The 16,445-nt window shown below is 42.4% G+C and overlaps 1 non-coding gene across 1 annotated transcript; it reads left to right on the plus strand.

Annotated features, from left to right (window-relative positions):
- The first annotated feature begins 6,502 nt into the window (after nucleotides 1–6,502).
- LOC133079254 (U6 spliceosomal RNA) lies at nucleotides 6,503–6,606 on the plus strand. Its single transcript, XR_009698133.1, has one exon. It is a non-coding gene; the product is annotated as a U6 spliceosomal RNA (small nuclear RNA).
- The last annotated feature ends 9,839 nt before the right edge of the window (nucleotides 6,607–16,445 follow it).

Raw genomic sequence — 16,445 nt, forward strand, 5'->3', positions numbered from 1 at the left:
GCTCTAGAAGGAATCCTATCTTTTAAGGAGCTGTCATGATGCTAGGAGAACGTTGCTCTTTTAGGTTTGGTGATGCATAATGCAGATATACAATGCACAGTGGGGGGAGAGGGGAGGCCAAGAGGCAGAGAAGAATTTTTTTGTTTAAATTTTTCTTGTCTTGCCATAAAATATGAATTTTATTTCACACCCCTACGCTTGCCCTGACTGCAGTTTCCATTCCCTCTGTGATGTCCTTCCCGATCTCCCAGACCTGACTCTTTCCATAAAAGCCATTTTATAGATCAGCACTGTCCAGTAAAACTTTCTGTGAGGATGCAGATATATAATATAATATCTGTGCTGTCCAACATGGTAGCCATGGGTCCAGCATCTGCTGTGAGCACTTGAAATGCGGTTCCTGCAGCTGAGGGAGAGTTGCCAGATTTAGGACAAAAAAAATACAGGATACTCTGTTAAATGTGCATTTCAGATAAACACGCACTCTTTGGGACATACTTATACTTGTTACCGAGTCCAAGCTCGCTCTGTTCGCCGCGCGACAGGCCAATAAACCGGGAGACGAAGTGTTGAGGCAAGAAAAGCCAGCAAACCGAGAAAATGGCACACTAAAGTCTCAACATAACCATCTTATCTGGGTTTGGATGCCAGTTTTTTAAAATAGAACAGAGAGGGGGAGGAGATGAGGAAGTAAAGTAAAAAGGCCATAAGGTTTGCAAATATCTCCTGGAATGGCCAGCCTCGGGGAGGGGATGTGTTAATTTCTTCTTTCTTGCAACCATCCACAGGTGGACAGGGTCAGGATACTTCCCTGAACAAAGGCACTTTGGTTTAACCTTCAGGCAGAGGGGCAGGGTTCCCGGAGGCAGGCCATTATGTATAGATAGTATCCTTTTAGTGAACAAAAGCAACGGGAAGCACAGTTGAAAGTAAAAGATACAAATGCAACGTGTAGTCAGATTTAGCTCTTCCCTGTTACATACTGAAAAATTATACTCAAAAGCCACTCATTGTTCATCGGCTCTAAACGTTTAACTGGGCATCCTGTATTTTGCCTGGCAGCTCTAGACTGAGAAGCTGAATTCTTTTTTTTTCTTTTTTTCTACCTTTTTAAAAAATATTTTTATTTTTTTATTAAATATAATTTAAAAAATATATATGATATTAAATAAATTATTTATGTTTTTTAAATTAAAATAGTTGATTTACAATGCTGTGTTAATTGCTGTACAGCAAAGTGACTCAGTTATACATATATATATACATTCTTTTTTTTTTTTTTTTTTTTTTTTTTTTTTTTGGCCACACTGCGAAGCCTGTGGGACCCTAGTTCCCTGACCAGGGATCGAGCCTGGGCCCTTGGTGGTGAGAGCATGGAGTCCTAACTACCGGACCACCAGGGAATTCCTTATACATTCTTTTTTATATCCTTGTCCGTATGGTTTAATTTCAGGATCTTGAATATAGTTCCCTGTGCTATACAGTAGGACCTTTTGTGAAAAGCTGAATTCTTAATTTAATTAATTTAAAAGAGCTACACATGGCTATTGTATTGGACAGCACAGAGTAGCTGGTAAAAATGAGTCCAGAGGGCGGGTAACAGGACCCAGTTATTGAAATGTTAGTTTCCCAATGCTGACCAGAGAGGTCCTTCATGGCCCATCTCTCCCCTCTCCTGTCTCCAACCCTTCATCACTTTGGCATGTACTCTCTTTTTAAAACAAGTACACCATCAGTAAAACCCATCTGAGCGTGGAATCCTAGAATAAATGGTATGGCTCTGAGTGTTTCACAGTGCAGTTTCTGGAACAAGTGTTAAAACAAAATTATCCACTGGACACTTGTTAAAATTGGTAAAGACTTGTGAACTCCCTGGCGGTCCAGTGGTTAAGACTCCACGCTTCCACTGCCGAGGGTCCAGGTTCAATCCCTGGTTAGGGGACTAAGATCCCACAAGTGGCATGGCATGGGCAAAAAAAAGAAAAAAAAATGGTAAAGGCTTAAAACAGAGACAGACTCACAGACGTAGAGAATGAACTTATGGTTGGGGAGGGCAGGCAGGCAGTGGGGTGTGGGGGAAGGGACAGATTGGGAGTTTGGAACTGACATGTTCACACCGCTATATCTCAAATAGATAACCAACAAAGACCTACAGTATAGCACAGGGAACTCTGCGCAATATTCTGTAATAACCTAAATGGGAAAAGAATTTGAAAAAGAATAGATACTAGTATATGTATAACTGAATCACTTTGCTTTACGCCTGAAACTAACACAACATTGTTAATTTTACTGCAATATAAAATAAAATAAAATAAATTTTAAGAACTGGTAAAGACTTTATTTCAGACAAATAGGAGTTGTGACCATTGCCATAGGGGATTGAGATTGAGCTAAAATCCAGGGACTCATAGCCAACAGCAGAGAAAAGGTGGGTCAGTGGATGGAAAATTACAAAGAGGAGACATCAAGGTAGGGGGAGTCTTACTAACTGGATTAACAGGATTCTTGCTAAAGGCAGACCAAGGACTTAAACATCAAAGGTGTAGGATGAGGAACTTGATCAGATATCAGGAGTTATCAGATATCAAGGATGGGGGTGGAGGCAGCCAGATTCTTTGCTAAGACTGGACTGGGCAGGTCACAGACAGGTCAAAGGCCAAGGTCAAGGCCTAGTTAAGAGGCTTCAGGGGAGCCTGAATGAAGTATGGTCAAAGAGAGAGTCTCAGGGGACTTCCCTGGTGGCGCAGTGGTTAAGAATTTGCCTCCAAATGCAGGGCACGTGGGTTTGAGCCCTGGTCAGGGGAACTAGATCCCACATGCATGCCGCAACTAAAAGTTTGCCGGCCGCTACTAAGACCCGGCACAACCAAAAATAAATGAATGAATAAAATTTTTTTAAAAAGAGAGAGAGAGTCTTGGTCAGTATTGTCCACGAGGAAGAAATGTGCTTCTACTCTTCTAGGTTCTTCTGGCTGATCTAAGAGTTAAATTGACATGAGACAGATTAACAGGAGAAAATGAAACAAACATTTAATAGCATGGATACATGGGAGAGTCCCAGGAAAACTGAGTAACTTGCCAAAATGGCCAACACTGTCATCTTAAATGCCACCTTCAGCTAAAGACAAGAGAGGACGTTGGGGCTGGTGGTTTGGGACCTGAAAGGGGAGGAAGGCAATTCACATGGAGTTGGAAAAGCAAATCCTTGGTAGACAAAGATTTGCTGGGCTGGGCAGGGACAATGGGACAAAGAAGACTCTGATCTCTAGGTCCTGCCGAGTTTCCCCCACTGTTAGCTCATATTCTTTGTAGACATCTCTGGTCGTAGCTCTATTCTGGGAACAGACCCACCATTTAAATTCTTTAAGCAGTTAGGGGGAAGGTCAAATGTTTTTCCTGAGTCTTTTGAGCCTTGATTATTTTCAGCTCCAAATAACCCGCATGCCAAAGAGACGCATATCGGGGTGGCCAGTTGTGTTCCCCTACAGGCCTCAGGGGAGCCTGACTGAAGTTTGGTCAAGGAGAGAGTCTTGATCAGTATGTATTCTTTTTTTTTTTTTTTTAACTTTATTTATTTATTTATTTATTTATGGCCGTGCTGGGTCTTAGTTCCTGTACGAGGGCTTTCTCCAGTTGCGGCAAGCGGGGGCCACTCTTCATCGTGGTGCGCGGGCCTCTCACTATCGCGGCCTCTCTTGTTGCGGAGCACAGGCTCCAGACGTGCAGGCTCATTAGTTGTGGCTCACGGGCCTAGTTGCTCCGCGGCATGTGGGATCTTCCCAGACCAGGGCTCGAACCCGTGTCCCCTGCATTGGCAGGCAGATTCTCAACCACTGCGCCACCAGGGAAGCCCCGATCAGTATGTACTCTTAAGGGAACTCCCTGGCGGCCCAGTGGTTAGGACTCCGAGCTTTCAATGCCGAGGGCCTAGGTTCAGTCCCTGGTCATAGAACTAAGATCCCACAAGCCTTGGGGCGAGGCCAAAAAAAAAAAAAAAAAAAAAAGAATGTACCCTTGAAAGGTGATCAAAAGGCACTGAAGTGTATGGTCTTCCTCCCCAAAACCCATGATTCCAGTCTAATCATAAGAAAAACAAGAGACCAATCCCAACTGAAGCGCACATTCTACAAAATACCTGACCAGAATGCCTCAAAGCTGTCCAGGTTGTCAAAAATAAGGAAAGTCTGAGAAACCCTCACAGCCAAGTGGAGACCAAGAAAACATGACAACTGTATGTAGTGTGATGTCTTGGATGGGATCCTGGAACAGAAAAAAGGACATTAGGTTAAAAAAAAAAAAAGAAAAAAACTAAGCAAATCTGAATAAACTATGAACTGCAGCTAATGATAATAACAATAATAATAATATTGGAAACAATTGTAAGAAATTTGCCATACTAATGTACTCATGATGTATTTTTAAATTTATTCTTTAAAATATTTTTATTTTATATTGGAGAATAGTTGATTAACAATGTTGTGTTAGTTTCAGGTATACAGCATTTTCAGCAGTTTCAGGTATTATGCACTTACATGTATCTATTCTTTTTCAAATTCTTTTCCCAGTTAGGCTATTATAGAGTATTGAGCAGAGTTCCCTGTGCTGTAGAGTAGGTCCTTGTTGGACTAATAATGTATTAATGTACAGGGGAAACTGGACGCAGGTATAATGGGAACTCTGTACTCTTTCCAGTTTTTCTGTAGATCTAAACTTGTTCTAAAATTAAAAGTGTCTTAAAAAAAATAAGTTTATTTAAAACAACTACTGCAAACATACGGACACCAAGGGGGGAAAGAGGCGGGGGTTGGGGGGGGAGGGGTGGGATGAATTGGGAGATTGGGATTGACATATATACACTAATAAGTATAAAATAGATAACTAATAAGAACCTGCTGTGTAAAAAAATAAATAAAATTAAATTTAAAAATTAAAAAAAAAAAACTACTGTTCTGGCTCGGTAATTTCTTAGAAATCCGAAGAATGAGAGTATACGTCCCATCCCCCCAACTACCCACCCCTAGGGCTTTCATAGTAAATAGAATTAAGTTTGTTTGCCATTATTAACAGATGCATGCCTACTCTTTGTGTTCTGGTGATATTCAAAATACTCTCTAAAACAGCTGTCAAATCCCATTCTTTGCACTGAATGAGGGTGTGAATGTCTCTCCCCCGGAGGAGGGAGGAATTCTTGCCTCCAAGTCCCCGTTTCCCTTTCAGATCCCCACCCCCACTCCCGCCTCCATTGCCCTTTGCTTTTGCATCAATTTCCCCAGCTCTGGCCCCCCAGTCTTTCCGTTCACCCCCCAGGTCACATTTGTAATTGAGGGAATAATGACCTTGACCTTGGTCTTGGGCCTGCCTTCCACATGCCCAAGCCTGGTCTTAGCAAAGAATTCGACTAAATCATTTCCCCCACCCTTGATATCTGATCACCTCTGATATCTGATCAAGTTCCTCATCCCTCCATTTAATGTCTAAGTCCTTGACCTGCCTTAATGAGAATCCTATTAGACTCATTAAGTCAGAGTTCCACCTTTGGAACTGTTCTCAGTGATTTTCCATCCACTGGCCCCCTCACTCTACACTCTGGCTGCAAATCTCCATTTCTCCTTGTTATAATTGGAGATGCGCTCCGTCTGTCTCCCCTATTGAGAAAGTCTTCACCCTGAAGGAGTTTGCTACAGGCCACCCCCAAACTATGCAGGAAAAACACTCTGACCTTCCTTCTTTTTCCTAAAAGAGGAAGGTGAAATTCCCAGATGACAGATGCCATTCTTATTCAGAAGGAAGTCACATTCTTGTCATTAAGGATGAAAAGCTGAGCAAGAACCATGCAAATTTATTTAATACAAGTTGTAAATGAGAGAGTTCTAGACACCTCTCTTATATAACCCAATGTAAAAGCAAGTAGGCTTTATCATATGATATCTCTTACATGTGGAATCTAAAAAAAATGACACAAATGAACTTATTTACAAAACAAATAGACTCAGACATAGAAAACAAACTTAGGAGGAAAGGGGGGGAGGGATGGATTGGGAGTTTGGGATTAGCAGATACAAACTACAATATATAAAATAGATAAACAACAAGTTCCTACTGTATAGCACAGGGAACTATATTTGATATTTTGTAATAAACCATAATGAAAAAGAATCTGAAAAAGAATATATAGATATTGGGTTGGCCAAAACGTTCGTTTGGTTAGTGAATACATTGTTCAATAAAATTCTTGGTGAAAATGAAATATGTGTCTTTTATGTTTCCTTAAAACCAAACGAACGTTTTGGCCAACCCTATATATGTAATCACTTTGCTGTACACCTGAAAGTAACACAACATTGTAAATCAACTATACTTTCCAATTTTTAAAAAAGCGATTATTGATTTAAAAAAAAAAAAAAGCAAGTAAGTTTTGCCATCTCCTTGCATCTTGAGTCCTCGTGAAGGCTCCCGTGTCATGTAAAATGTGTATTAAATAAATTTGCATGGAGCTTGCTTCCACAGCATGGGTAATAAAATCGGAACAGAATGATACAGAGTAAATTAGCATTGGCCTTGTGCAAGGATGACACGCAACATTATGAAGCATTCTGTATTTTTTTTAATGTGTATGTTTTCCTCCTGCTGGTCAAACTAATGTCAATTTAACTCTCAGGAACCGCCAGCAAGAACCTTAAAAGCAGAAAAGTTTGCTTCCCTTACAATCCCTACTGCAATTCCTTACTTTCTTTTTTCTTTCTCACATGGAACTTTTTTTTTTAACCATCCATCAATAAAGTAGTGATTTGTAAGGCTGAATTGCTCTTTTGGATAAAAGGAAATAGAGATGGACAGTCTCTGACATAAAGACAGTGGTACCCAGATATAGAAACAAACCCCTTTCTTCAACCTTCCGAGGGATTTGTTGGATGGGAAAACTGAGGCTGGAGTAGTAAACAGGATGTGAGTGGCATGATTAAAACATATATGTACTGAATGGTTTATATGTGTGTCCTCAGAGCCCAGGCAGACCCTGGAGCTTGACAGACACTCGGGAAAGTGTATTGAATAACTCAATTAGTTAACTGGTTCCACGATTTTACAAGGTGCCTTCAGAAACTCAAAATTAAAACTCATGATTCCGCTCCCACCTAAAGCTGAGGCACATCCATGTTTTCTCATCCATGTGAATCGACAGCACTTCCAAACACACATTTGCACACTCCTGACACTTGGAATCTCCTCTTTCATACCTTCCTCTCTCTTATCTATCATGTACATTCCATCACCAATATTATTAAGAATGGCCATCCTGGACTTCCCTGGTGGCACAGTGGTTAAGAATCCGCCTGCCAATGCAGGGGACACGGGTTCGAGCCCTGGTCCTGGAAGATCCCACATGCCACGGAGCAGCTAAGCCCTTGCGCCACAACTACTGAGCCTGTGCTCCAGAGCCCGCGAGCCACAACTACTGAGCCCACGTGCCACAACTACTGAAGCCCGCGCACCTAGAGCCCATGCTCTGCAACAAGAGAAGCCACTGCAATGAGAAGCCCATGCACCGCAATGAAGAGTAGCCCCTGCTGGCCACAACTAGAGAAAGCCTGTGCGCAGCAACGAAGACCCAATGCAGCCAAAAATAAATAAATAAATTTATTTAAAAAAAGGAATGGCCATCCTCAAAAAGCTTGAATGTAGATGGTAGGTCAGGCAAAAAACCCACAAACTCGCACTTTTTAACTGTATTTCTTATCCACACAATGTACCAAACCCTGAAGGAAATACAAGATAACCAAGGAGAAAACCAGGACAGAACTCACAAAGATGCCTGAGAAAATATTCCCAAAGAGGGCTATGTCACTCCAAGCCCACTCTACCCCAAGCACTCTGCAACTGTGATCAACCTCTGAAATGCCTCCCAAAGGCTTCTGCTCGGTTCACAATGGGTGTTACTAAAAGTAGAGGTTTGCTTTTGTTTCTTTCCTTTTTTTAAAAAAATTCATCTTTTTAAAAACTAATTTATTTACTGATTTATTTTTGGCTGCGCTGGGTCTTTGTTGCCGCACGCAGGCTTCCTCTAGCTGTGGCGAGCAAGGGTTACTCTTCGTTGCAGTGCGTGGGCTTCTCATTGCGGTGGCTTCTCTTGTTGCGGAGCACGCACGGGCTCTAGGCGCGTGGGCTTGCATAGTTGTGGCCCTAAGCCACCAGGGAAGTCCTGCTTTTGTTTTTCAAATGTAAAATTATCATAACACAGATACACATTCACAGGGATTTTCTCTCGATTTCTAGTGTTCTCCCAGACTTGATAATTTTTTTTTTCACTTGACAGATTCATTTATTGTGTGAACATCTGATTCATTTATTGTGTGAATGTCTGTGATGGACCAGGCACTGGCACACACAGCCCTGAACAAAACAGAAAATGTCGTTCCCTCACCAAGCTTGCATTCTAGTTGTGGAGACAGATGATAAAGAAATAAGCAAACGAGCTTATAATGTCAGTTCGCTGTACGTATTAAGTATAAAGACACAGCTTGGAGGTGAATATCATGAATTGCTATTTTAGAAAAGCTGGTTGGAGGAGGTGTCCACGAGGAGGCATGATTTGATCGACAGCCTTGCATGAAATCAGGGAAGTAAGCAATTAAATAGCTGGAAAATTCCGGACAAGTAGACCCACTGCATCATCGCAACACTCACAATCTTGCTCTATGTCTTTTCCATAGCCTGTGATGTTCTAACATAACTGCTTACTTTACTGGTTTATTAAGTTCATTGTCAACTCTCTTCGCTGTTAGAATGTAAACTCCACGTGGGTCAGGATTTTCTTTCTTTTTTAGATACCATTTTATCCCCAGCACTTAGGACTGAGGATTTAGGACTAAGGACAGCACATCTTAGGTGCTCAGGGTATATTAAATGATATCTATTAAGTCTCAGAGGTGTCAGAGAGACACGTACGCAAAGTAGGCACCCAAGAGAAGCATTTCATCTAGTCTGGAAACAGCCCTTCTTCCATCCCCCCACTTTTTCTCCTTAACCCCATCACAAAGCAGTAACTTTATATTAAACGGTAGGAATCCTTTTCATAAATAGGATTATCACCCATTCACCTCCAGGCTGTAGATCAATGTTGAGGAAAGAATGCTGTGGGTAAAAGGATTTTTAAAACTGTTGAGGATCTTTAAGAAAACAACAACAAAAAAAACCCCTATTCTGATTGGTATGGAGACCAGACAGATAAAGCTAAGAATTGGGTGGGGGAGGTGGAGAGTCCAGGTGATTGTAATGACAAGGAGGTCTAGTGATTTGCAGATGAAGACCTTCCAATTCAGCAGGAAGAATTTCTGATTTAGTCTCAACCTCCATTTAGTCCCAACCTCCCCTGGCCACCTCAGGCTATCAAATCTCAGTTCTTAAGTCTTTGGAATTTCTGAATCCAAAAAAATTTAAAAATTAAAAAAAAAAAGCAGCTCATTAAAGAGGAAAGATATTAATTTGAGAATTAATGTTAATTAATAGTTAACAAATCAATTATACATCAATAAAGCTGGGAAAAAATTGGAAAAAGCAGCTAATAAAGATTAAAACTTGAGGTTTTAATTGGCATATTAAATTACCAAAATTGCAAAGGCCATTGGACCAAGCGAATATGTAATTGTCAACTCAGAGGAATAAAAGTCATCTTACAACTGTCTCACCACAAATGTAAGGAATCACTAGGAAAATATCAAATAGGGTCTTTTACATTAAATTTACTTAAAATCAACTTTGAATGTAAGTCTTTGTTTAATGTTCCTTAAATTCAATTGCATTAAAAGAGTTTTTCACCCTTAAAAACAAATGCTCTACGCACCTTTACTAATGTGCCAGTTCCGGGGCTGGTTTGGGGGTGGGGGACCAGGTGAATAAGACAAACCCTTGTCCCCCGGGAGCTGAGCTCAAAAGACAAATAACTGTGACAAATAATTGAACCGGTAGGTTAGTTATTAGACTAACAGAAATGCTAAGCCCATGAAATGTGAAAGACACGTAAGGGTCAGCCCTGAATGTACTCCATGAGGGTGAAGGGCAAGAAGAGAAAGCTGCCCATGGCTGACAAAATGGCAGACACACAAAATAAGGTGATGGGTAGGGACTTGCTGGGGATGGATGAGAGGTCCAGGTGGGATGGGAGAGGAGTGGACAGGTTAGATCTGACTCTGAATGGGCTCAGCAGATGCTAGGTCAGAAGTAGTGGTCACCCCCAGCAACCTTGACCAGGACCAAAGCAAGAACTTCTAAACCTGGGTTCAATTCCATTTACTTCTGGCCATGTTTTCTTGGGCAAATCACTTCATTTCAGTACTTCCAAATGCAGAGAATATGTGGAGGGTTAACACGGATTTGTAGAAGACATCAGAAACAAATGTCTCCACTCCTATCAAAGTTGCTCTCAAAAATGCTCATTTTAGAGAATTCCCTGGCGTTCCAGTGGTTAGGACTGGGCACTTTCACCGCCTTGGGCCCGGGTTTAATCCCTGGTCAGGGAACTAAGATCCCGCAAGCCAAACTGCGTGGCCAAAAAAAAAATGCTCATTGCAAAAGAAAAAACGAAAATTTAAAAGAGAAAAAAACAAAAAAGGAAATTTAAAAAATGCTCATTCTAATACAGCATTGTAAATCAACTATACTCCAATGAAAAATTTTTTAAAATAAAAAATTAAAAAACAAAAAATTTTAAATAATAAAAAATGCTCATTATAGCACTATTAATAAATTATCCTAAATTTATAAAAATTGAAAATGTCTAAAATTAGGGGATTAATGAAATTATGGTAAAAGCATACTCTGTATTGCCATTCAAGCATTAAAGCACATTTATTTATTTTTCTACTATTTTATTTATATATTTTCTGTAGTTCATCCAACCATCCTTAGCAAGTCCCATGGACTTGTTACTCCTTGTCCAAGATTTGTTACAGGGAGAATAATAATAAGACCTCGAAAATACGCATCAGTTTAGTAAAATTGTGCACATTTTTAAAAGATACTGAAAACATTTTGAGAAATTTTATTCCACTATTCATGGTTGCTAAAACCTATTTTAAATACTTTTTAATAGGCTATTGGATTTAAAGAGCACAGAAGTGATCCCCACGTCAATGTTTATATGAATATGCAGAGATTCAGATGAAATAATATGAACAGCAATTAGATGTGTGCTTGTTTGTTGTTTGTTTTTTTTCTGTCCATCACCCTACCTCTACCTAGATCATAGTTTCTCAGCTTCAGCGCTATTCACATTTTGGGCGGGGACAATTCTTTATTGTGAGGGCCTGTACACTGTAGGATGTTTGCCAAGATCCCTGGTATTACCCACTATAGGCTGGCCGTACTCCACTCCTCACCCCAGTTGTGACAACCAAAAATGTCTCCAGACATTGCCAAATGTCCCCTGGGGAGGAAAAAAGTCGCCCTCAGTTGAAAACCACTGTTCTAGACTATAAAATCCATGGTCTTATTCACCTCAATCACCCCCAAAACTAGCAAAGGGCCTGGTGTATTTTATCTGCTCAATAAATATGACAAATCAATATTATATGTAAATAGTTGTTGAATGAATAACTGAGTCCCCAGGAGGTAGAATGTCATTCTTCTGGGTACTTCTATCCTTTTTTTCCCCCCAGTTTGTTTACAACAATAGTTTGTTCTGGTGCTATAAACAATAAAGGAGTCAACAGTTTAACAAAAAAAAAAAAAAAAAGAGGGTGGGTCTGACCCAGAAGGAGGCTGGGTGGGTGTGGGTGGAGACCGGTGGAGGGGAGTGGTCTTCCCCTCAAAGTCTGGGTCGTTGGCTTATATAAGAGCCCAGAAGCGCCCAGCTCTCATCACCTGAAGAGAAAAGCAGCGTGACTCAGCAACTTGTAAGTATCGCCTGCACTTTATTTCACCTTTACTTCTCCATCCTCCCCTCCGTCCAGGAAACTATTTTCTTTAATTTTTTATCCTTTGGGGACTCGCCTTCCCTTCTGCATTCTGAAATTCGATTGGGATGCTCGTCCCCTCCTTTCACCCTAAGTTCCCTTTCCTCTCAAGCCTGAACCCTATGTGTGCCCTTCCCTCCTTCGGCCTTTGGGTCCAGAAGGTGTATGTGTGGGCGTAGTGTGGTCTTTGACTTGGGATATCTACATTGGGGAGGTTCGGTCTTAACTCATTGCGGAGCAATTTAAGGCAGGTTCTGTAAGTCTCGTCTTTTTTACCTGTGGTTTGGGGTGTATTCGGTGTGTTAACAGGCTCAAAATGGAGCCCCTTAAGGTAAGCCCATCTCACCAACCCGAAACTATTGCATGCGCTGAATGCTCATTAATTGAATTTTGACTCGTGTTAATTGCGTGCGGATGGGATGCAATGAGCTTGATCTCCAAGGTCAAATTTTCTTATCTTAACTTTACCTCTTTTCATTTTCCAGATCTGGGGATCAAGGTGGGGTTCATCTTAGTCCTTTGCAGGCGTTCCCTGTCTGGTAAGTCCTTCAGTTGGTGATGATGTCCCTTATGGAACTTCTCAGTCTGTGGTACTCAAACTGTGGGGGCACTTTCTGTTCTACGAAGGGAAGTGCCGCCATCTTTTGAGTGTTACCGATTGAGGAAGTAGCTTCCGGGACTTCCCTGGGGGTCCAGTGGTTAAGGCCGCGCTTCCACTGTAGGGGGCGTGGCGCTTCCACTGCAGGGGGCGTGGCTTCCACCCCTGGTTGGGAAATAGGGTCCCGCATGCCACGCGGCGGGACTAAAGGTAGCTTCCATTTGACATAGTACGGTGGTCCTTGACAAGCCTTTTTGAACTCCTGGACTGGGTTTATTGGGCTGAGAAGACTTCAGGCTACCTCTAGCCAAAGGTTTTTGGGATTGCTTGGCTCAAGACCAGTCTGTCCTGTTCTGGGTATGGTTAGACTGTCTTCTGCTGGTAACTCCTATGGGAAGGGTATTAACTGCTGGGATTCTGGTGTCCATTGGGAAATTAGTGTCTTAGAATACAGTAAATGTCTTATTACTCTTACAGGTGCCCATCTGAATTTAGGTAACACTTCAGGAATGGTCACCCCACCGGTATGTGCTTGGTAGTGGCGGAGGGGGAATAAAAATTAGTAGCGAAATACCAATACCACCTAGAAACATGATCATTTTTCAAGTAATGGTATGCAGGTAATATTTCCTAGGCTTTTAACATTATCTTAAGACCAGTGACCTTTCAGGCATGTGTAAAAGTCTAGGCGCTTTCTAGAACCAGGTTCATAGGGTCAAGAGGTTCTTCGGTGTTCTCCAGGAACAAGTGCCAACAACTCAGACCGTGATACTCAAAATGGGGGTGCTTGCCGTTTTGTGCGACTGGAAAGTGCTCCCATTTCGAGTGTCCCTGTTTGGGAAATGCATCTTAAGTACTTGCGTAGAAAGCAGCGATTTTTAGAAGATGGCTGCTCTCATCTGCCGATGCTGGCCTTCAGCTGCAACATTTCCAGCCTCCAGCCAACCCTGCTCACCTCAGACTGGCCCCCAATCTGAATTGGCCCTGGCCAGTCGATCCTGTTACTGAAGGCAGTGGTTTTTGTATACTGACAGACTCCCTCGGTTTGTCTCAAGTCTGAAGTCAAGGGGAGATTCTGTCAGCAACCAAAGACCTCTGTTCAGTCCTGAATGGCGGGGCAGGTTTGTCCTCCAGTTCCAGGGCTTGTTCCTATACTTGGTGCTTCTAAGGGTATAGTCATACCCCTTCGATTGTCTAGTTGGTGAATATATTGTGCAGTGTTCAATACATCCGCAGCCTTCAAGCTGTTTGCCCATTTTGTCTTTAAAGATCTGAACAAATGGCCAGCGAACTCTTCGTGAAATTTAAATGTTAATAAAATTGTATACCCATGTTGTGTGTGCATTTTGCCTATTTTTCCAGTAATTCCAAATACCCCAGTTTCTGCAAGTTAGGGGGTCCTTGGGGGTCGTGGTGAAGTGGGCTGGCCCAGTGGTGTGCCTCGTGAACATTTTGCTTGCCCTTTAAGCAGCAAAAGAGGAAAAGCTTGTTTCCCTTAGGGTTTTAGTGCCCTTTATCAGAATTAGCCAAATGGAGAGGGTTTGGGCTTAGTAAATTAAGGCCTAGAGGGAATTCCCTGGTTAGGCCTTCACTGCGGAGGGCGTGGTTTCAATCCATGGGTGGGAACTAATCCCACAGGCCTTGAGGTGCAGCAAAATGAAGGCCTTGAGTTCCCTACCTTTATGGGGACACCTGCCATGTTCTCCATATTCCTAAGTTTTTTCCAAGTTTTGGTTAATAGCACTTAGGACATAAAATACCCTTCAGAGTACTAAAAAGGGAATTTGTAGCTTTCTGATCAGCTCTACACAGGTTGGCAAGAGAAAAGCTATGAAAGGTGTAAGTTGTAAAGAACACAAAATTCTAGGAGGGTCTCAAACATCGGGTTAGCAAAAAGTTCCTGTTTTTTGTAACAGGAAAAGCCCAAACTTTGGCCAACCCAATATTAAGAGTTAATTGTATTGCATGCAAATTAAGAAATTGCTCAGAAGTTCAAATGGCTGAACTAGGGTCTCAATGGGCTAGCAGTCTGCCAAGACCCTTAAACTATAGGTAAATATGAAAAGTCCTGTGCCAGGAAGACTGTCTTTAGAATTTGGGGATGCAGCTTCATGTTTTGCTTGGTAATTGGGTAATTCTAAAACTCGAAATATAGTTGATAGAATTACAGGTGTACAGAAATAAGAGATTCATAATTTATATAGGTTATACTCCATTTATAGTTAAAAATTCCAGCTATTACAATTGGGACATCCTATCTCTTGACCGGCTGTTTCCCAGTAGCCCTCCCCAAACCATTCCAGCTACTGGACCTTGAGTGACCAGTAATTAAACTCAAGTCCTGGGAGTTCTGTGTTGCTAGTTGAATACTATGAACATAAAACCAGAAAACCCATACCTTCACGTCAAGGCGCAGATTTCATTAGCCTTCAGCTTTATGACAGCCTAGGGATTGGGTTAAAGTGGGACAGGTTACCCTTAGTTCAGTCAGCCTTAAAAGTCTGGTCATGAACAAATAGAGCTTGTTTCAGAAGCTGCTTTTAAGGGAGATCTGAGGCCAGGCTAAGCTAAGGATTTAATTTAAGGGTTTAATTATAGGGTTCAGTTCAATGAGTATTTCAAGGGACAGTTTTATGCGAGTAGCCAGAACATTTACTGATGGCCACAGGAATGTCATCTTCAGAGTCTGGGTTTTTCAACCTTTCATAGGTTACAAAGTCACTAAGTCTTATGTACAAATTTCCTCTGCTTCCTAGTAAATTCTGGTCTTTCCAGACATCTCCAGCATGGCATGCTCATGGCATCCTGGTGAAGTTTGCCAGTGGTCATTGGCATAGTCTGAAGTTTCCTAGCTCAAGTCCCCAATAATTGTGGCTGATTTCATGTTTTCATCCAAACCCTGGTGTAGGTCATTGGCCAGCCTGCAGGTGTCCAACCATAGTTCTGTTAGCTCCAGTCAGGACAGAATCATGGTGCAAACCAAGATTGCAAGGGTTGTTGGCATGACAATCATTCTAAGATACACCATCCTCCCAAACTGCCTAATATCCTCACTGCACCAATCCTCTCTGAGAATAAGGCTTCTCAATTTTGGCACAGTTGACATTGAAGCTAAGTACTGTTGTTGCAGGAAGGGGGACCCCTTCCAGGGCCCGAGAGCGGGCTCTTGTCTGGGATCCTGAGTTGTCCCAGGAGACACGCGCTGACAAAGCAAAAGACTTGGGAAGGGGCGCCCAAGCAGAGAGCAGCAGGGTGAGGGAACCCAGGAGAACTGCTCTGCCACGTGGCTTGCAGGCTCAGGGTTTATGGTAATGAGGTCAGTTTCCGGCTTGTCTCTGGCCAATCACCTTGCTTGGCTCATAGTCTGACTCAGGGTCCTCCCTGGTGGTGCGTGCATCTCTCAGCCAAGATGGATTCAGTGAGAAGGACTCTGGAAGGCTGGTCATCTCCCTCTTTTGGCCCCACCCGAATTCTCATGCTTAGTTTACCAGGTTCCTTACCGGGACCTCCTGTTGTGAGAAAACTCAGGCAAGCAGGCCTGGCCAAGGCGGGGGGGCGGGGGGGCGGGTTTCGGTCAACAGTTCCCTAACGCTTTGCTATGGGAGGCTGTCTTGTGTATTAGAAGATGTTTAGCGGGACCCCTGGCCTCTACCCACAAGATGCCAGTAGCTCCCCAACCCCAGTATCCTCTTGACACTGCCAGGTATTCTGTGGGGCGGGGGTGGGGGTGGAGGCGGTTGAGGTTGGAGAGGCAACATCACTTTCAATTGAGGGTTTCTGCTCTAGAATCATTTGGGCCCTGCCCTAAATTCTCTCCAAAGCACCAACTCCCAAAACTACAATTCCAAGCTCTGTCCCACGGTGATTACATAGACCCCAAGCAGCAAGGGAACCAT

This window comes from Eubalaena glacialis, chromosome 18 (genome assembly GCF_028564815.1).
Source record: "Eubalaena glacialis isolate mEubGla1 chromosome 18, mEubGla1.1.hap2.+ XY, whole genome shotgun sequence".
NCBI classification, from domain to species: Eukaryota; Metazoa; Chordata; class Mammalia; order Artiodactyla; family Balaenidae; genus Eubalaena; species Eubalaena glacialis.